Below are 21,820 nucleotides of genomic sequence, written 5' to 3' on the forward strand. Positions count from 1 at the left end.
AACCACTACGCCACCAGAGCTACCAGAATGCCAAAGTGAGGTGTTAGGAATTCATGCTGAGGGAAGTGGGAGCCCTGCTTGCCTGAGCACAATTAGTTTGGAACCTAAGTCTACAAGGGGCCAGCAGGCTGGGTGCAGAAAAGGTCTTGTGGCAGGAAGGAAGATACTTTGGTTACAATAACCTGGACCTGCAGAGCCCTGATAGCTCTGTGTAGTACCCGAGGGTTGTGGGACTCCCTGGCCTCAACCAATACAGCTCCGCTGTGGCCTGTTTTGCAGTTTGGGGGCCTGCATAAGATCTTGTGTAAAATCTGGGGTTCTGGATAAGAATTCCCCTACCAACCGAGTCTGGACACCCCAGATCTGGCCCTGCAGAAGGACCCAGACTGTGTGGCTGGAGGTCCCCTGTCTGGGCCTGCTTCTCCCTCAGCAGCCACTCCAGGCTGGAGGGCCTTGCAAAGAAGGCCTCATTCCCCTGCGCTCAGAAGAATGAGCCTTTCTCACAAGCCTGCTGGCGTCTGGACTTGAAATCCAGCTACCATTAGGACTCCAGGCCCAAGTGCAAAGGTGGGGCAGGAAGCACTTTAGGACCTGACCGCCTTGCACCTGTGACCTCGCTTCTGCTTACAGCTGGGACTTCTTGAGAAAAAGAACAGTGCACCCAACCAAGCCCAGGGCCCTGGGACCAGGGCTCCCCAATTCCCAGCTCTGGCCACTGTGTGTGGTCAAGGCTCAGCTCTGGCTAGGGTGGGACAGCCAGGAGATGACACAGGAGGCTGGGTGTCAATAACTAGTTGTGGCCCTGGTGAAGTCACGGTGCTGGTCTCAGTTACCGAATCTGTCAAACCAGGATCATGATACATTCCTGCTCATAGCTTTTTTTTTTTTTTTTTTTGTGCTTTAGGTGAAGCTTTACAGAGCAAAATAGATTCGCATTCACTAGTTTATACACAAGTTGTTCTGTGACATTAGTTGCAATCCCTGCAATGTGTCAGCAGTCTCCCCGTTACCCCAAGTTGCCCATTTCCATTCATCTGGTTTTCCTGCCCCTTCCTGCCTTCTCATCCTTGTTTTTGGGTAGGTGTTATCTTTTTGGTTTCATATAGTTGATAGTTTTAAGAAGCACATTCCTCACAGGTGTTGTTTATTTTGTAGGCCTATTATTTGGCAGAAATGTGATCTCCGGGAGTGGTTTCAGTTCCAAGTTAGAACGGTGTCTAAGTCTCGGGGGTTCCTCCAGTCTCTCCCAGACCTGAAAATCTGGTCTTTTTTATGAATTTGAGTTTTGTTCTACCTTTTTTTCCCCACTCTAACAGGGACCTTCTATTGTGATCCTGGTCAGAGTAGTTGGCAGTGATAGCCGGGCACCATTTAGTTCTTCTGGTCTCAGGCTAATGAAGGCTATGGTTTCTGTGGTCCGTTAGTCCTTTGGACTAATTGTATCCTTGAGTCTTTGATCTTCTTCACTTTCCTTTGCTCTGGATGGAAAGAGGCCAATACTTGTATCTAAGATGGCCACTAGGCTTCTTTTAAGGGTTAATGAGACAGCATGTGTATAAAAGTGGGAGGTCTTTAATATTGTTATGCCCACTTTCTTCATGCGGAAACTGACTTAGGGGGAACTGGGTGGCCTGTCTGCCTACTTACAAATGCTCTGGTCAGTGGGAAGCTGACCATGTGGGCCCTGCTGAGTCATGCTCCCCTTCACGCTCTAGCATTTGGACTTGCCTTTCCATGGCCCAGACAGCGTGCACAATAACTGGCAATAATATTTGCAACCCCACAGTTTACAATGCACATTCATGTTCTGAAGGACACTGTTAGTTCAGAAGAGCAGGCTCTCATGTGACCAGTGCAGAAATAAGGAAATGAAGGCCTGAAGAAGGTAAGTCATTTCTTTAAGGCAACAAAGGGAGTTGGTGGAACCAGGACCAGAACTCAGGTCTCTTGGTCTGAAAGCTGGTGTTCTTGCCTCTATATGCCACATTGTCTCTGCCTTCCTGGCTTAATGTTGGGTGACGTCTTTCAATGACAGCCACCAACCCCAACTTTACAAAGACCCCAAATATCGCCCCTCAAACCATGCCTTTTTAAAGCCCTTGTTATGTCATGGGAAGAATTGTTTTACTTATCTTTTGCAAAAATCTTCTAGTTTTTGTGAATGGAGTCGATTCAGAAGATTCCGAGGCCAGCCTGAACCTTGCCCCTGTCTGAAAACTACAAGTCTTGGCGTTTCTGGGCACATCGGTGCAGCCTTTCCCTCAGCTCAGGGCTCCTACTCTTTCCAGGATGGGATCAGAAAAGGTGGGATGTCTTATTCCCCCCACCCCCTGCCTCTATACCTGTCCTGGCACTGGCCCCAGGTGCACACCAACCCTTTGCCTCCTGCCCTCTTTTCCCTTCCTGTGGGCAGAAGCCACCCTACACTGCAGGTAGCATACAGGCAGCCGATGGACCATCATCTGTTGCTTCCTCAGGTACCCCTCTGCTGTCTGTGTTTAAAACTCTAACTCTCCTCATGAAACCAACTCACAACACCACCAGTTGGTGACTGATGTTCCTTCCCTTCGTGACAGGGAAGACTGGACAGCTTGAAAGATCCCTGGGGTCCAGAAAGGTCAGTTTTTGTTGTCAGCTCCGACTCAGAAAATAAACGTTGCGGTCCTGCGCCATATTCACTATCGTTGGTAGACTAGAGTCCATTGTTGCAGCCAACCTAGGGGCTCTTCTTCCAGCGCTGTATCGATAATGTTCTGCTGTGACTTAGACTTTTCATTGGCTGCTTTTCAGAAGTAGATCACCAGGCCCTTCTTCCCAGACTGTCTTAGTCTGAAAGCTCCACTGAAGCCTGTCCATCATGGATGATCCTGGTGGCATTTGAAATACCGGTGGGATAGCTTCCAGCATCATGGTAACATGCAACAAACATAGTACAACAGACTGATAGATGGGTGGTGGAGAAAGGCCATTACTAGAACTTTGTTCTTCTGGAGGTCTTTAGACTTACTAAAAAGAAAAATACTCATATCCCTGGCACCAAACTTGGCTGGTCCTAGGCCCCTCTGTGTGAAACAGTTCATGAATGGGTTTCAGTGAATGGGAGGGCCCAGGGGAGCCCAGGGCCATGTATGCTGGAGCAAAGACAGAGAGAGACAGAGGGGAAGAAGAAGAAACTGGGAGAGGGAGACTGTGCGTGTGCGTGTGTGTGTGTACGCTTGTGTGTGTATCTGATGGAGGCTGCTGAAAGAGAAAGGTGGTACCACGGACACTCTGCGTGCTCCCTAGCTGGCTGAGAACTCTGCAATGCTGTTCCCTTGCCTTCCCTCCCTTCCTTCTAGCACTGTCATCCAGGGCCCTGGCTTTCCACTTCCTATTCCTGCCCCAGGATCCTTCCACCTGTTGGCTTCTATTATCCTTTTTTTTAACAAAAATTAGTTAAAACTGGTTAAGAGAAGTCAGACTTTTAATTTTGGTAGACTGAAATTCAGCCGTGTAAACAAACGACTGTAAGGTAACTATGGTGAACTGTAACTCATGCAGTTCCTACATCAAAGATATCAAGTTCAAGGGCCGGAAATGGCTGCAAAGAATTTAATTGATGCCTTTTGACACCACATTCACTGGTTTCTGCAAGCGAATGGGCAACCCACAGGTCTACACTTGTTGGCTTTCAGTGTTGCTTTTTCAGCAGTGATGGCCAGGCCTCCCCAGGGAAGGGGTAAGGAGTAATTGTTTCCAGTCTCCCCTGCTCCACGGCAGGGCTTGGAGGGCATGGTCGGCGGTCTTTTCCCCTAAGAAAATATTGGAAGAAGCCTAAATGTCCCTCAATAAATATGGTAGAGTGTTATGCATCCTTAAAAAAGAAACAGGAGGCTCTTTGTGTGCTAAGACAGAAGGAACTCCATATGTATTAAGTGAAAAAGGTAAAAATTTACTCCTTCTTTTAAGTTCCCGTGGTGCCCAAAGCATGGCTGAGGACATAGTAGGTATTCATCACACTTGTTGACTGACAGCATTGCCAAGAGGGACTTCTGTTGAGAAATATTAGTCCCTATATATTCAGTCCCGAAATACAAGGCCAGGCACTTTTGAGGATGGGAACATTTTTAAGGAGTGGGGTAATTTTTTTTAAAAGAAGGAAAAAAAAAATCCAGCAAAATACCTATTCCTGTATGTAAGTCAACGCGACTAGCCTTTACTTACTCAATCTATCTATTGATAGTTATATTAAAAATTTTTTAAAATAGGTAATATATTCATGTGTCCAAGAAACCCAAAAGTATGAAAAGGCATGCCATAAAAAGTCTCGCTCCTGTACCTGTCTCCCAGACACCCTGTTTTTCTCCCTACATACAATTGCTTTTGATTCATTCCTTGTGTATCCTCCGGGATCCCTAACACAGTGGTTAAGACCTCGGCTGCTAACCAAAAGGTCAGCAGTCTGAAACCACCAGCCACTCCTTGGAAACCCTATGGGGCAGCTCAACTCTGTCCTATAGGCTTGCTATGAGTCTGGAATCCCTAGGCAGTAGAAATTGTTAATATTTTCAGCTGCTAACTGAAACATTGGAGGTTTGAGTCCACCCAGAGGCACCTCGGAGAAAAGGCTTGGTGATCTACTTCTGAAAAATCAACCACTGAAAACCCAGTGGAGCACAGCTCTATTCTGACACACATGGGGTTCGCCATGAATCAGAGTTAGCTCCACAGGAAGTGGTGTATCTTCTTGGTTCTACTTCACATGTAAACAAGAAAATGTGAAAATATATTCATTTTTCCCCTTTTAACTAAGTGGGAGCACACTACATGTGTACTCTTCTGCACTTTGTCTTTTCCACTTAATATATATTGGAGATCTTTCTGCCCTGGCACATAAAAAAAAAAAAAAAAAATAGCCCCTTAATTCTAAGGATGCATAATACTCCACCATATTTATTAGGGAATATTCAGGCTCCTCCCAATATTTGCTATTTCAAACAGTGCTGCTGTGAATAACCTTGAAAATGACATTTTGCACATATGAGACATTAACTGTGCATTTCCTAGAAATGAGATTTCTAACTCAGACTTCAAGAATGTAAATTTTGATGGAATGTCACCAAATTGCCTCCTTCAGAGGTTGAACAATTTACACTTCCAATCAGCAACATATGCTAGTGCTGGCTTTCTCCCACTATTGCCAACATGGTATGTTATCAAGTTTTCGATAGTCTGATAGGTAAAAACAGCATTGCAGTATATTCTCAAGTTTGTAAGTTGGAATATCTTTTCATAAGTTTAAAAACAATCTTTTTTTTGTGTGTGTGTGTGTTTCTGTGACCTTTTTTCTGTTGTCCATTTTTCTTTTGTGGTATTTGGTTTTTTTTATTGATTTTTAGCAGCTCTTTATATATGAGGAAAATAAACTTTGTGTGGACAAATTTTGCAAATACTTTTCCCAATCTGTTGTTTGGCTTCTTACTTTGTTTATGGTGGTTTGCCATGTTGAAATTATTTGTTTTTAGATAAAACAAAGATGTTTTATTTTATGGTTTTGGGGTTTCATGTAATAATTTGAAAGGCTGTATCCATTCCAAGGAAACCCTGGTGGCGTAGTGGGTAAGTGCTACGGCTGCTAACCAAAAGGTTGGCGGTTCAAATCCACCAGGCGCTCCTTGGAAACTCTATAGCGCAGTTCTACTCTGTCCTATAGGGTCGCTATAAGTTGGAATTGACTCGATGGCAACAGGTTTTATATCCATTCCAAAGTTATAAAATCATTTGCCCAAGGTTTCTCCTAGTACTTTTATGATTTCATCTTATAAACTTAAATCTTTGACATTCATCCTGATGTGAGGTACGGATCCAACTTTGTTTCCAGACGTCTCTTCAGTTGTCCCAATATTATATGTTGAATAGCTCATCTTTTCTTCACTGACTGGAAATGCCACCTTTATCAAATACTGGTATTATATTTTCATATATATTTGGATTTATTTCTGTACTCTTTATTTCATAACACTGAATGATATCACACTCTTAATTATTGAAGGGTTATAATATATTTTAACATCTAGTATGGCGGGTCCCTTATTATTCTTCTTTTTCAATTTCCTGGCTAATCTTGCCAGTTAATTTTTCTATATGAAATTTAGACTCATGTGTGAAGTTAAAAAAATTCTCATTTTTATTGGGAACATATTTAAAGTTATAAATTAACTCAGTGAGAATTCATATCTTCATGATGTTGTGTTTTCCTACCCAGTAATACTGCTTTTCTTTCTGTTTGTTCAAGTCTCTTCTGTGTCTACCAGGAGCATCTTAAAGTTCTCTCATACAAATCTTGTACATTTCTTGTTACATTTTATGGCAGACTGCTGGTCGTCTCCCCACATCCCAATATTCATTCTCCCTTTCTTCCTTAGTAAGAACACTGCTTTTTTTTTTTTTTTTAAGCCATGCAGCTAAAAAACTACAATTCACAGCCTCCATTAGAGCTAGGTGTGGTTATGTGTGGTTATGTGTGGTTATAAGTTCTAGCCAATAAGACATGTGGAAGTCTCCTTAGAAGGAAAAGCCTTACCCCCTTTCTTCTTTCTTTTCTCTATGCTGCTACCTGGACATGGATTTAATGCCTGGAGTTCTATCAGCCATCTCAGACCATATAGACAAGGAGTAAGCCCCAGGAAAGCAGCCTTGGTGGCACAACAGTTAAGCACTCAGCTGCAACTGAAAGATGGGCAGTTCAAACCCACCCATCAGCTCTGCAGGAGAAAGACCTTGTGTTCTGCTAAACCCCATGGGGTGATACTACTCCGTAGCACGGAGTAGCTATGAGTCGGAATCCACTCAACGGAACCTAACAGCAATGACAAGCCCTACGATGGTTGCTGGGCTGTCCACTTCCAATCAACTTTTACATAAAAAAGAAAGAAACTTGTGTCTTATTTGAATCTACCAAACTGTAACTGAATCTACTTCTAAATAATCCAAGCTCTTATTTTATATTTTTAGGTCCTATTTTAAAGGGGGTCTTTTCTTCCATTGTATCTTCTATCTGATTAAATTTGTATATGTTAGCTCTTGATTTCTGCTTATCATTTCCTACCCTGTCATGATACCGAATTCTATTTATTTTTGTAAAGGTGTTTTCTAGTTAATTCTCTTGGGTTTTTTTAAATCATCTGAAATTAAGTGATAATTTTACCTCCTCCTTTGCTATATTTAGTTTGGCTGCTAACCAAAAGGTCGGCAGTTGGAATCCACCAGCCGTTCTTTGGAAACCCGGTGGGGTAATTCTACTCTGCCCTAGAGGATTGCTATGAGTCAGAATTGACTCGATGGCAATGGATTTTTTTATTGTTCGCAATATTTATATTTCTAATTTATTTCTCTTGTCTAATTGTGTTGACCAGAACCTCAGGAACCATGCTAAATAGTAATGGTGATAAGAACCTTCTTTGGTAATTTCTGGTTTTAGGCAGGGCCACTCCCAGCATCTCCCCATCAGGCAGAATGCCTTTATTAAAGCCCCGTCACTTGGCACCAGGGTTGATGGCTACCTTATTGTGTTCTGTGCTAGATGAGAACTCATGAGTACTTCCATGGAACCTTACTTCCTGTCCTGGCTGCTGGAGGGCCACATGAGATATGAGTTATGGGGAAGAGGACAAAGAGGAGGACATTCAATGTTCCTCTAGTCCCGTGTTTCTCAAGCGCAGCACTATTGACATTTGGGTCCAGATAATTCTTTGTTGTGGGAGTTGTCCTGTGCATTATAGGATGTTTAGCAGCGCCCCTGGTCTCTGCCCACTAGATGCCAGTAGCACCCCCTCCCCGAGTTGTGATAACCGAAAATATTTCCAGACATTGCCAAATGTCCCTAAGGGCCTCCACTGGGCAACCACTGCTCTAATCTAATCTTAAGCAGCCATCGGGCTCCAGGAAGATCTGGGCCAGATCATTAAGCCAAACAGGGATTTGGGGCAATGCTCTGGCTACAAGGAAGGGTGTATTCATCTGGACTGTCCTCTGTTATTTATCTGTTGGAGACAGGAATCCTGCCCACACCGACCCCTTTAATACTTGGCATCATCAATGGATCTGTTTAAATGTATGAGGAAACTGAAGCTCAGAAAAGGTAACTAACTTGCCCGACGTCACCCGGCTGATAAAAGGCTGTGGTGCCTGTGACCACCTTTCAGATAAAATGTAAGACATGGAATTTGAAAATCTCTGATGACTGAACCCTAATTTCCTTTGCACTGGCTCCTGGGAAAAGAAGACTTTGTGGTGAGAAGGGAATACAGAGGCCAAGAGGTCCCAGGCACTGACAGAGAAGGACTGATTTACAGCTGAGATGGTACAACCAATGCTCCCTGGGGTAGAGCAGAGCTCTTCCAGAAAATCAAAAGACGTCAAGAAAGAACATTCCCTAAACGAGTTTTTTTTTTTTTTTTTAATTCTATAAAATCTATTTGAGGAAAAAAATGTAAGACCTAGTAGTTAATTTTAGGGGAAAAAAGAAAACGCTAGCCTTCTAACGCCAACTGTGCTAATTACTGGGGTGGAAAGAGGGGAAAGGATCTCTGCAGAGAAATGGCCTAATATTAGGGAAGAACTAAAAAAAAAAAAAAAAAAAAAAATTTTTTTTTTTTTTTTTTTTATGTGTAAAGAAGGTCTTACCATCAGGGTCATCTCTTATAGATGAGGTGTGATCAGTGGCAGGTCAGGTTATATTTTTGCTTTTAATAAACTATAATAAATCACACTTTTAATATGACAAGGAACCAACTGTTGATATCTCTAGCAATGTGTTCAGAACAATTGAGATACATATTTTGGCTTCTAAGAATCTTCTCCACTGCCCCCCCCCCCACCCTGCCACCAGGATGGCTACCTATGCGTCTAATTCTGTGTATAAATATTTTTGTATAAGAAGTTGTCAGTGCCCACATGTTGTGATATGAGATGCTAGGTGAGTCCCCCAACTTCTCTCTTCTTTCTGTCCAGATAGAAAGAGAGGCAGTTCTGAATCTGAATCCTTACTCTGCTACGTACTAGCTGGGTGATATTGGGCTGGTCTAAAATCTCTTTCAGACTCAGCTTCCTTATCTTAAAATGGGGATATTACTGTGATTGAATGATGTAACCTATGTGAAAGTTACCCCAGAAATGCTGCTCTCACCTTCAGGGAGCTAAAACACTCATCTTATAAAATACACACCCTCCTTGAGGGCTAGGTGCTAAATTCCTGACAATGTTTCTGCGGTTGATAGATACTCATTGTCATAAAAAAAAAAAAAAAACCATAGGGGCAGATTAATCAGTAAACACGGTATGCATTGGTTTACAGTAAGCAAGGTATGCACGGGCTTAATTGTGCTTACTTACTAATCTGTAGTGCACAATTTCACCATTGTGCACTTCAGGTTCATAAGTAAGCACAATGAAGCCTGTGTGTACCTTGCTTACTGGGTAATCCATTCTTGCATATTGACCTTCTATTGTGTATAAACCATCAGGACAGACATGGTGGAATGAAAAGTATAAAGCATAGGCAACTGTACCATGTGTGAGAAAGTGACACCAAACCAAACCAAACCCAGCTGGCTGCCACAGAGTCCATTCTGACTCATAGCGACCCTACAGAACAGAACAGAACTGCCCCATACGGTTTCCAAGGCTGTAACCATTATAGAAGCAGACTGCCACATCTTTCTCCCGCCAAGCATGGTGGGTTCGAACCCCTGACCTTTCAGTTAGCAGCCAAGTGCTTAACTACTATGCTACCAGGGCTCCTTGAGGAAGTGACAAGTGATATTTAAATGGGACAGAAAAGAGGAGAGGAGATCAGAGCCAGGGCAGGGGAGGAGAGGGAGAGGAGAAGAGGGGAAAAAAAAGAGAGGAACTTCCAGCTTGGGACTGGAGGAATGACTCCGTGCAGGGGAATATAAAGTGCCCCAGGTAAGAAAGCAATGAGGGGCATGGGTGGGGCCACACAGGATTCAGGTGTGGGATTCTAGCCTTTTCACAAACTTCTCAGGACCTGGGATCTCCACCCTGGGAGAGTGCCCATCTGCAGACTCCTGAGTCCTGCTGTTGCTTGCAGCATTCATCTGTAGGCAGCTCTGTGGTGCTCTACTGCCCCTCACCACAACTGCCTGGGCTGTAGGATCATCATCTCCACCTTATAAAGAACTTGGGGATGGGGATAAGCAAAGGCTAGTGAGGTACTGGGACCTGAACTTCAGATGTTCAGAGTCCTGTGTTTCTTACCCTGCCCCTCAGCTGCCTCACCTGAAAAAAATTTTTTCCCATACGTAAAATTGTATTTTCCCAACTTGAAGGTAGACACCCCAAAAATAAGGGCCAGAAAAGTCCCCCTCCATAAACTATACGGCATTTAGCAAAGAGTTGGCATACAAGGTCCTTATCACATCAGAAAAAAATTTGAAAACAATTTTTTTTTTTGCTTGATTAGAAACTCATCATGGAGGAAGGACCCAAATGCCCCTGTATCCTCACCCAAGACTCATTTCGTATTGCCACAGGGGTGACTTTCAGTCCCTCTCGATCTCCTGGCTTGCCAATCCCACAGAGCCCAGGCCTGAGTGCCACACCAATCACAGCAAACTCCTCCAGTAATGTGGAGATGAGAGATTAGAAACATTACTTCACCAATGCCAAGTATTTGGATCATCAGAGAGCAGGCCCTCGAGGGAGGTTATGAAGAAACTCTGCTTGTTTTTTGGACAAAAAGCAGAGACTCGTGAATGACCGGTTTATCAGACTGGAATACAGCTTCTGACAGATGTTACCATATGCCTTCGTAAATTTAACAATACACTCAAAATCCCCTCTCAACACTGTGGCAAACGTCAGTCCCTGGCTGGCGTCTTCCTTCCCAGCATCCTCTGGGGCAGCCAACTCCTATCCCTCGCGGGAACGCCACGCCTCCAAAGTACACCCAAGGCCAAACAGAAAGAAGCCTAGGAAAGTAAATCTATGGCTTCTCCATCAAAAAGAAAAGCATAAATTTCTTCAAAGCCCAAGATAAATGACTTTTTAATTATCCACAGCAGTGCCAATAACTGAGGGTCAATGGCACTATTTCATTCGGAGTCAATCTGCAGGGAAAATCTTTTTCTACACCCTTTGATAGGAAAAGCTCAATCATTTAGCAACAAAAATGATAACTATCATTTTTTCAAGGGCTTTTATATGCCCGGCTCAGTGGTAAGTGTTTTACATGTACTATCTCACTCAATCCCACAAATACCCTACAAGTCTGGTAGGACTTTCATTCCCTTGATTTTAAAGATGAGAAAAAGGGATCTGAGGGGTTATTTAATTTACCCAGGACACAGGTGCTGAAAATGACAGATGCCGAATTTCATGCTCTTAACCACTTTGCTGTATTGCTTGAGGGGAAAATAAATATCGTATCCACACTCGCATCATGTTGTTTGCTGTCATGGTGGTGGTTGTTTTAGACCCATGGCAACATGGTTATAAGGTATAACTGATGAGCTAGATGACGCTGTTTTGGCCAAACAGACGACCCCTTGTGTGAAGAGGTCAGACTTGTAGTCACTACCCTGCCAGCTGGAAATCTGAGGTGGGAAAGTACATTCCCGTTTACAGCCAAAATAAATCACCTAGGATGGTCCCTGGGCATTAAGACTCAGAATCACTGCAAAGTAACGTAACTCATCGCATGATTATTCAATTATTTTTTATCAAAAGTAACGAAAGCATATTCTTATCCTTAATGTTCATATACCCTGACCCCACTGATGGGAACCAGGCACGGAGCTGTGTCCCCAGCAGGCGGAATGGGCTGCTCTGACCGCTGTGGCACTCAGACCTGGTCCCTACTTCCCCTTCAGACCATCAATCAATGCACACTTCGAAATGGCTATTTGGGGTTCAGCGTAGAGACTGGGGCCAAGGACAGAGGGGGCCTCAAGCAAGTCACTTCTTTGGGCTTTACTGTTCTCAATCACTTAGGAACAAAAATAATACAAGGAAAGACAGCTGGAGGGGTTAATCCCCAAGGGCCCTCCAGTCTAAGATCCTGGGAGGCAGAGGCAGGTGGAGCCCATGAAGTGTGAGCTTGCAATCCTGGCTGTCACATACAACATGTTTCCCTTTAAACTTTACAGCAAGCCTTTGCCAGCAGGCATTTGTATACAAAACATAAATTATACCATGCTCAAAAAAAAAAAAAAAATTTTTTTTTTTCCTCCTCCTGCCTGCCTCTTTCAGTGGCACCCCATGAACCTGTCCCCCTAGTGGGGTGGGAGGCCCTTTGTGATCAGCACCATCCTGGCCACCTAACTAACCTCATACCTCACCATCACCTCACAATGCAAACCTAGGGTCTGTGGGCCTTCCCGTGGTTTCCACATGTGTGTGGCAGTCCCCTACCTCAGTGTCCCAGCACTGGCCCCACTATGCGTGTCTGTCTTCCACATGGACCGTTCCATGAGGGCAGGACCTTGGAATTCCCACAGTGCCTGCTGCATCCTAGCCTCTCAATTAAAAACAAAAAACAGTTGTGGTTGGGTCTATTTGGACTCATGGTGACCCTATGTGTCTCCAAGTAGAACTGCACTCTGGAGGGTTCTCAATGGCTGATTTTTGGAATTAGATTGCCATACCTTTCTTCTGAGGTGCCTCATGGTTTGGGTGGACTCAAACCTCTAACCTTTTGGTTGGTGGGTGAGCGCATTAACAGTCTCACCACCCAGGGACTCCACACCTGTTATTAGGTGGATGAAGGAATGCATGAGTAAAGAACTGAATTTGTGGATCGTGGCTCCAGGCAGTCAGATGACCCAAACAAAGACTTCCAGATAACATTATTAAAAATGGAAGCCAAACACCATCAGAGGAAGCTGAATCTGACATTCTCTTGTGCCCTCCAATCCATTCACACCATTATACTCAAAGAGCCTCTAAACAATCAGGAATCCTCTGCTTAAAGCCCAGTAGCTTCCATGGCAGTCAGAGTGGAACCCAAGCTTCTTACTGTGGTTCCAGAGGCCTGCCTTCCTCTTCCCTTGGTTTGGTGCCGTTTTCTCCCTCCATCTGGCCACACAGGTTCTGATAGTTCCTCAAGCTCCTTCCTGCCTTGGGGCTTTGCCACACTGCTGTTCCCTGTCCCCGGAGAGCAGAGGCCTTCTTGTCACTCATTCTCTGCCTCTTTCCTGCATTCTCAAAGAGAACCTTCTTGGCCATCCTGTAAAGAACAACTCACCCTGCCCTCCCCTGGCCCTCACTTCAATCCTAGTCACAGCAGCTTGGTCATTTCTTTCCCAGTAATGGCCACAATTGACAATTATTTTGCTTGTTTGTTTTCTTATGTATTATTGGTTTCCCTCACCAAAAGCTCCATGAGAATGGAATGTGTCTTTGTGTTCCCAGCTGGGTGCCCAGAGCCCTGAAAACTGCCTAGTACTTAAGGCCTGTTGGCTGTCTGGATGGGTTAACGGGCAGGGCCTGTATTACTGAGTCTGTTTTAACAACTGTCTAGTGAATGGCAGGATTACAACAACTAATACATGCCTTGTCTACTTAGCGCTAAACAAACAACAGACTAGCTGCTGTCTAGTCAACCAACTCATAGTAACCCTACTGTGCTCCATAGGGTTTTTAACAGCTGATTTTTTGGAAGTAGATCACCAGGTCTTTCTCTCAAAGCACCTCTGGGTGGACTCCGATCCACCAACGATTTAGCAGTCGAGCACGTTAACTGGTTTTACCACCCGGGGATTCCGCTATGTAATAATTCCATAATATTGACTCAGTTTCTACTCAGAGTCAGGTTTTTGCTAGGCCTGAAGACACCGAAGAACGTTCAAGGAGAGGCCTGGAGGGAGAGAGAAACATAAGGCCAGGACATTCCGCCACTAAGCGCTATGCAGAGGGACACATGGGCTGTTATCCCGCCTTTTTTGGGGCCTGGCGACTTGTGGCTCCAAGTCTAACCAGCATTCCATCAGCACAGCTGAAGGACCAAGAGTAACCTTTATGGGGGTGCGGCTGCAGGCTGGCGGCCGTGGAGTCTAGAACCCTCCGCTGGGCCCATCATTGCAGGACAGAAAGCCAGATCACTGCTCTTCAAGCGCTTTTTTCTGGATGAGAAGCTGCCAGAACTAGTAAGTGTAGGTCTTCCATGTCCAGCCACACCAGGAGCCACGTGCTAGGAGAGTGGTCAGCCCCACTCAGGTCAGCCCAGCCAGATAAAGTGCTGAGGGAACACAAATGTAGCTCTCCACAAGTTGAGGGGGGATGTAGGGGAAGCACGTCTTCCTGCAAAGTGGGGGTCACCCAAGTTACTTGGCTCTCAGAGGCCTCGTGCAAGGCCAGGCGACTAAAAATGGAGTGACCTCTGAAGGGAAAGAAAACAGATTTTATTATTCTGAAAAACGAAGTCTTACATTTGGATTTGTTTAATTTGGCCATGGAAGGTATTTGCTTTAAGAACGTGTGGTGCTTTTCAGCTGATCAGAAATGTTGTGTGTGTGCGCGCAGGCGTGTGCGTGCGTGTATATGCCGATAAGCAACTGCAATGCGTTGATGCCCACATGTGTTGATGGGCTTAGGCCTATATGCTGATGGGCCGGTAGGCACGTTTAAGTTCACGGGGACGAGGCAGGAGGGTGCCATCTCGTTGGGCTTACAAAACAAAGACAATGAGAGCTAAAGACAGCCTCCATGGCTCCAATGATGAGCGTTCATTGAGCACCTACTATGTACCAGGGAGGTCCGGGTTTTGAGTCTGAGGTGCCTCAGAGACATCTGGACATGCTGTGTAGGCAGACAGATACGGAGTCTGAGCTGGAGAAATAATGATGGGTAAGATTTTCTGAAAAGAGGGTACGGTGTGAGTTGAGAACAGCTCTGTGAGGAAGCCCAAGGTTTAATGGCCAGGTAAAGAGAGAGGCCCCAGTCAAGGAGACTTGAGATGGAGCACCCAGAGAGGCAACTCAGGAGACTATAGGGTTCCAGAAGCCCAAGGAAGAGGAAGAATCTTAACCACAGGGCCTGACCAAACCCGTTGCCCTCGAGTCGATTCTGACTCATAGCAACCCTCGCGTCAAATGCCGCTAAGGAATCAAGTTTGGTGACTCGGCAGCTCCACAAATCTTTTTATTTCTGTTAAAAACTGAGGTGCCGGGAGATCAAGTAACTTGCCCTTATTTATTTACATTTTCTCTTTATGCTTTGAGACTCTAATTTAGGAATAATAATGACTAATAGTAGTAGTTGTTGTTATACTTTTTGAGAAAAGGCCTTCCAGACTAATATAGGCACCACGTACCACAGTCGGCTCAGTGAAAACTTTAGTAAAGAAAAGAACTGTCAACCTCAAAGCTGCCAGTGGGAAAGAGGGAGGAGGCTTCCGGAATTCCACTCAGGCAACAACTTTGCAAGTGACAGCGGGAGACTGTTCATTCCCTGACTTTGCTAGCAATTGCCGCAGAATTTATCCTCACTCACTCTAGTGCAGGCTGTTTGACCACACATGTGGATGTTGTTGTTATTAGGTGCCACTGAGTCTATTCCAACTTGTAGCGACCCTATAGTACAGAGTAGAACTGCCCCATAGGGTTTTCTAGGCTGTAATCTTCACAGGAGCAGATCTCCAGGTCTTTCTCCTGTGACCGCTGGGTGGGTCTGAACCTCCAAGCATTAGGTTAGCAGCAAAGCACTTAACTGTTGCACCACCAAACTAAAAAAACCAAACCCATTGCCATCGAGTCGATTCTGACTCATAGCGACCCTATAGGACAGAGTAGAACTGCCCGATAGAGTTTCCAAGGAGTGGCTGGTAAATTCGAAGTGCTGACCTTTTGGTTAAAAGCCATAGCACTTAACCGCTGTGCCACCAGGGCTCCATGGCACCACCAGGCCTCCTTAAATATGGATATTAGGAAATTTATTTTCAATGGAGAGAGGTACTTCTAAAAGGGTAAACCATCTCTGCCTTGGGGGGAGAGAGAGACACAGCTTTTTAGAACACTCCTTCAATGATAATCCAAGTCGTGGACGCGTGCTGAGAGCAGTGTGGGCACACGGAGCTTTGAGGGCTGTGAGGGCTGTGTGTGCGTGCATAGCACAGCAGCCCCTGGGACTTAGTGTGTATGGTTTCAGCCATTCTTTAGCTACCTGACGGTCCATGACAAGCAGCAATTTCCAGCTGTGTGGAGCATATATTTTAATTTGATGGTTAATAAGGCCAGTGTGTGGCGCACGTCACCTGCCAGCGAATGAGCCTGACCAGTGACAAGGTGACGAGGTCTATGAAAGGGAGAGTTCTCCGAAAGAAAGCAAATGCTTCGACCAGATTAAACACAGGATGTTGAATTTGTTGGTGATTCTGATCTATGACAAATAAATCTTCCAAATATTCTATTTTGAAATAAAGAAATCATAATTTGTGAATTTATTTTAGCAAGGGCTATGGCAGAAACGGAAACTTTCGTGAAAACTGGAAAGGTGGTTAACGTGGGCTGTGAGGATGTACCAGGCCATTCGTAACTCTCAACTCTCTCTATACTATATATTAATCATGTTATACCAAAACCCAAACCCACTGCTGCTGAGTTGATTCCGACTCATAGCAACCCTGTAGGACAGAGTAGAACTGCCCCGTAGAGTTTCCAAGGAGCGCCTGGCGGATTCGAACTGTGGACCTTTTGGTTAGCTGCTGTAGCACCTAACCACTACACCACCAGGGTTTCCAATCATACTATACCCTTATTAAGTGTATATAATAAGGTATATATAATGCATAATTAAAAAAACCTGTAAGAAATTATATAGCACCACTAATATGTAGACAAAGACTAGGAAGAGAGGCCTGGTGATCTACTTCTAAAAAAGCGGCCAGCGAAAACCTTTTGGATCACAATGGTCCAGTCCCACTGTGCATGAGGACAGCTAACAACAACAACAATCTCTATGTCCTAGATCTTTTAACCGATTCTCCAGAGCCCCCAAATCCAAGTCTCTGGTTGATCTTTAATTAAAAATGAGATTGATAAGCTAACAAAAATGTCCTTATTGAGAAGAAGTCAGGGCTAAATAACCACATACCTGAAGACTTTCTGGACTGGAAAATTGGGTGATCCCAAAGTGAGACCACCAGAGAACGACCAAGCAGTCAGTATTTATAGAGTGTTTTCTGGCACATGGCACTGGAGCAGGGACTGTGGGCCTGGGGAGAATATAGGTGGTGTACCAGTTCTCAGGAGCTCCTTCAGTACAGCACACCTTTCCCATCCAGTCTAGACACAGTGGAACGTGTGATCACGAGCTTGCTCTGTGGGGTTCATATCTTAGCTCCTCATCCCAGCCCTTGCTGCATGTTTCTGGGCAAGGTATTCACGCTCTTTAAGTCTCAGTTTTGTCATCTCTGAAATGGGAATGAAAATAGTACCCACTTCGGAGAGTGGTTGGGAGGCTTTAATGACATCATCCCACGAGGCCCACCAGTAAATGTTCACCAAATGCTATCATTTAGCATGGTGTCGCTGTGGTTTTCTCCTTGTTCACATGTAGAGGGCAGAAGCCAAGGCTTAGAATTCTGTCTCCTGCAAGTCATCTCACTAAGGCCAAGGCACATGGAAGGTGCTCAACAAATATTTGTCCATAGTCAAATTCCAGTGGAACCCAGACTTTCTGGAGCCATGGAGGCTGGATGAACCCTTGAAACTATTGCCCTGAGATAATTTTTAAACCTTAAACCAAAAATATCCCCTGAAGTCTTCTTAAAACCAAACAGCAGTTTAGCTTACCTAGTGAAGAATGTCTACTTGGAGCACTGTGCTCTTTTAAGAACTATCTATACAGGATCAGACTGACAACAGCAACTCGAAAGATTAGATATGAATCTTAGGGTGGTTTTATGTTAAGGCAGGAGGAACACCTTGGAAAAGGAGGGTGAGAATGGTTGCACAACTTGAAGAGTGTAATCAATGTCAGTGAATTGTACATGTAGAAACTGTTGAAACGGTGTATGTCCTGCTGTGTATATTCTTGACAACAACAAAAATAAAATAAATTACTTAAATTTGTTGATAGATGGAAAAGGAACAAGGGAACAGACCAGAGTTAATCCTCTCCTAAATATTTATAGCCAAGAGGTTGGTGGTTCGAACTCATCCAGAGGTGACTTGGAAGACAGGCCTGGCGATCTGCTTGCAAAAGGTCACAGCTTGAAAACCCTACTCTGCACACAAAGGGTTGCCATGAGCCGGAATAGACTTGATGGCAACTAGCAACAATAACAACAAATATTCAGAGCATTTTCATTCCTCAACACTATACTGTTTATTTATTGTTACATCAGTTGATTGTCTCTCTTGCCCCCTCTGAAATGTAAGCTCCATGAAGGTAGGAAATTTGTTTCCTTGGTGCCAGGAACGGTGTACACAATAGTGGCTCAATATTTGAATGCATGCCTTAATGATTTTTCTATGAAAAGGAAAGAACAATGAGACAAGAATTTTTCAGAAGTAGATAGCCAGGCTTTTCTTCCTAGGTGCCTCTGGGTGAACTCCGCCAACCTTGTGGTTAGCAGCTGAGCTTGTTAACCTCTTCCCTGGGAGCTCCTGAGCTGCCCTCTTGGCTGTCCCACCAGGATTCCTGCCAGCCTCTGCTTCTCACTGAGGCCACCCAGGAAGCGCCCCTGCCTGTCGCTCACCCAGCTCCAGCCAACTCACCTGCAGGGCCCAGGGCAGAGCTTCTCAGATTGGCAGTTGCTCAGTAGATGTTGCAAGACTCTCTGGAATTGCTGCCATTCGGATTTATGATTTTAATTGTTTTATAGTTTATACTTGTGCCCTGCAGTGATTTTCCATGAAGATGGAAAACATATGTTTCAGAAAAGAGCAGGTACGGTTGTGGGTATATATCTTAACAGCTCATCTCTGGCAGTAAAAACTGTTTGACAGTCATCAACAGATGAGGAAATTAGCATTTGCTTAATTAACCTCCATTTTTTTAGGGACTGTTAGCATGTGAAATCAGTGATTTTTTTTTAGCCGAGTGGGATGATAAACTTTGGTTTTATATACGGTTATGGCTTCAAGAGTAAGTGTCGCTGTTTGCGTATTAGCATAAATCATTAGGTCGGTAAAAATAAATTTCAAAATTGGGATGAAGACAGGAACACCAAGCATAATATAATAAATCACTTACAATTTTACTTCTATTGATTTCAGGTACTGCGTATTCTATATATATATATACATATTAATTACATAAATATAAATACATGTATATAAATAATTTTACTAAGTGTTATATATATTAGTCAGTCTATATACTTTAATACATATATGCTTTATTGTGTGCATACCTATGTGCATGTATATACACGTACATATAGACATACATACGCATGTATATATGTATGTATATATACACATATATATACGTGTGTGTGTGTGCGTACATATCAAACCGGTTGCTGTTGAGTCGATTCTGATATATATCAGAGTAGAACTGTGCTTCACAGGGTTTCCAAATTTCTTTTTCAGAAGATCACCAGGCTTTTCTTCTGAGGTGTCTCTGGATGGATTTGAACCTGTAAACTTTCAGTTAGCAGCTGAGCGTGTTAACTCTTTATACCACCTAGGGATTCCTCTATCTATCTATATGTATGTATATAAATGTGGGGCCCTGGTGGTGCAGTGGTTAAGCTCTTGGCTGCTAATTGAAAGCTCAGCAGTTCAAACTCACTAGTCACTCTGCGGAAGAAAGATGTGGCATTCTGCTTCCATAAAGATTACAGCCTTGGAAACCCTATCAGGCAGTTCTGCTGTGTCCTATAAGGTCGCTGAGCCAGAATCTGACTTGACAGTAATGGGTTGCAACACCTAACTCCCAACTGCTCTCTCTCTCTCTATAGTATATATTAATCATATAATATACTTCATTGCGTATGTGTACTTTATTACATCGTGTGTAATGTGTGTACTTTATTACTTATATGTACTTTATGACACATAATAAAGTACATAGTATAACATATGTGAGAGAGAGACTGAGAGTTATATGTTGCCTGGCACCTTCTCACACCACATGTTAAATACCATGAGCTGACCAGGCTGTGGTTTCCCATGGTCATGTCTAAGAGTCCTGGCTGTGTCCAGCTTCCCTGGTCCCCAACTGTTCATCCATTGATTTTCTAGCTTGCCTGTCATATCTGTGAGATATCCCATCTCCTTCTAGTGAATTCCCTTCCTGTGTTACCCAGAGCTGTGCTTACTATTAAGAACCTGACCACACTACCCAGTCCCAGACCAGTCTAAAAATGCCTTGTTCCCCAGTGGTTGCAGGTTCTCCGTGATGAGAGCCACTCCCTCTCAAAGGCTGACTGACTTGGAACCTTCTCAGTGCCAGGTCAGCGTATTTGGAGAGTGGAAAGGCTCTGCAGGCTGTCATATGCTCACCACAAGCACCTGTTGACCACCTACTATGTGCACCGCACTAGTTGGGTACAGATGCCAGTACTATGTAAGTCTTTGGCACGACCAGTGTTGCTAAATGCTTCAGGCTTCCATGCTCTAGGAGACAGCTGGGGCACATATTAGCCACCCAGTGTATGTTTTCACGACCCACAAATACCCGGAAGCTGAGACATTAGCATCAGATGCTGGTCAAGGGCTCTTTTTATTTATTTATTTTTTTAAATAGTCTCTACAGCTGTTTCTGCTCCAAGTTCAAAATAAGAGAAAACATTAAGCACGTTATTAAAACCTGGAGGAATCATTCTGGGGCACTCTATTAAAAGGATTCTAAGAATCCAGGGTTTTAGTGATAGGCGAAGGAAATAGCCATGATGAATTGTTTGAGGGCAAGGGTCAACGATTTGGAACTGAACAAACCCGGAAGCTAAATGAATCGAAACTCAAGCAGCAGAGCTAACGGGGAAGGCCCAGTTTTGGAGGCTTTCTGGACCCTCAAGCCTTTCTCTTTCTGCACCATGGCCCTCAGCTCCTAGGGCTAAGGATCTGACATCAAGGAGGCTTAGATAGCACACGTGGAATGATTTTCGGAGCTCAACAACAGCCCTCATATTACAAAGGAGCTCATCTAAGCTAAGTCTGCTCATGCTGGCCCTTAAGAAAGCTGCCAGTCAGTGGATTGCATCCTCAGTATCCTTGGCCATTCCTCATCACACCCTGCCTTTCCTCAATGGTGTCCACTTTCCCTGTCCCAGGTGCCTGCTTTCCTGCTCTCACCCCACCCACTCACAGCAAAGATTGTGATTCCAGTATTTCTCCTCTGGTGGGAATGTTGGGGCCCTGGTGGCACAGTACATAAGAAACTTGGCTGCTAACCAAAAGGTCAGAGGTTTAAATCTACCAGCCTTTCCTTGGAAACCCTATGGGGCAGTTCTATTCTGTCTTGTAGGGTTGCTATGCGTCAGAACCAACTCGTGGCACACAACAATAACTGACTGAAGGAGTACCTGGGTGGTGGGAAGAGTTAAGTGCTCAGCTGCTGACCAAAAGATTGGTTTTTTGAATTCACCAAGAGGCACGTTGGAAGATGGGCTTGGCAATCTACTTTTGAAAATCAGCCACTAAACACCCTGTGGAGCACAGTTGTATTCTGACATACATGGGGTTTGCCATGAATCAGAATTGACTTCATGGCAACTGGTTTAACTGACTAAAAGGTTGAATAAACAAATGAGGGCTGAAGAGGAGACCCAGAGAGATCTTTGTGGGTTTGAAGGGGTCGGCTTCCAAGAGAGTAGGTACCTTGGGGTACTTATTAAAGGAAGATTCATTAAGTAATTTTTTTTTTTTTCTGG

At 44.2% G+C, this 21,820-nt stretch overlaps 1 protein-coding gene and 1 non-coding gene across 3 annotated transcripts in view; both read right to left on the bottom strand.

Moving 5' to 3' along the window:
* PRKCE (protein kinase C epsilon) overlaps positions 1 to 21,820 on the bottom strand; it is a 628,435-nt gene that overhangs the window by 45,489 nt on the left and 561,126 nt on the right. The window lies entirely within an intron of this gene.
* Positions 3,524 to 3,655, bottom strand: LOC111752695 (small nucleolar RNA SNORA13). The gene has a single exon (XR_002787573.1). It is a non-coding gene; the product is annotated as a small nucleolar RNA SNORA13 (small nucleolar RNA).

This window comes from Loxodonta africana, chromosome 26 (genome assembly GCF_030014295.1).
Source record: "Loxodonta africana isolate mLoxAfr1 chromosome 26, mLoxAfr1.hap2, whole genome shotgun sequence".
NCBI lineage: Eukaryota > Metazoa > Chordata > Mammalia > Proboscidea > Elephantidae > Loxodonta > Loxodonta africana.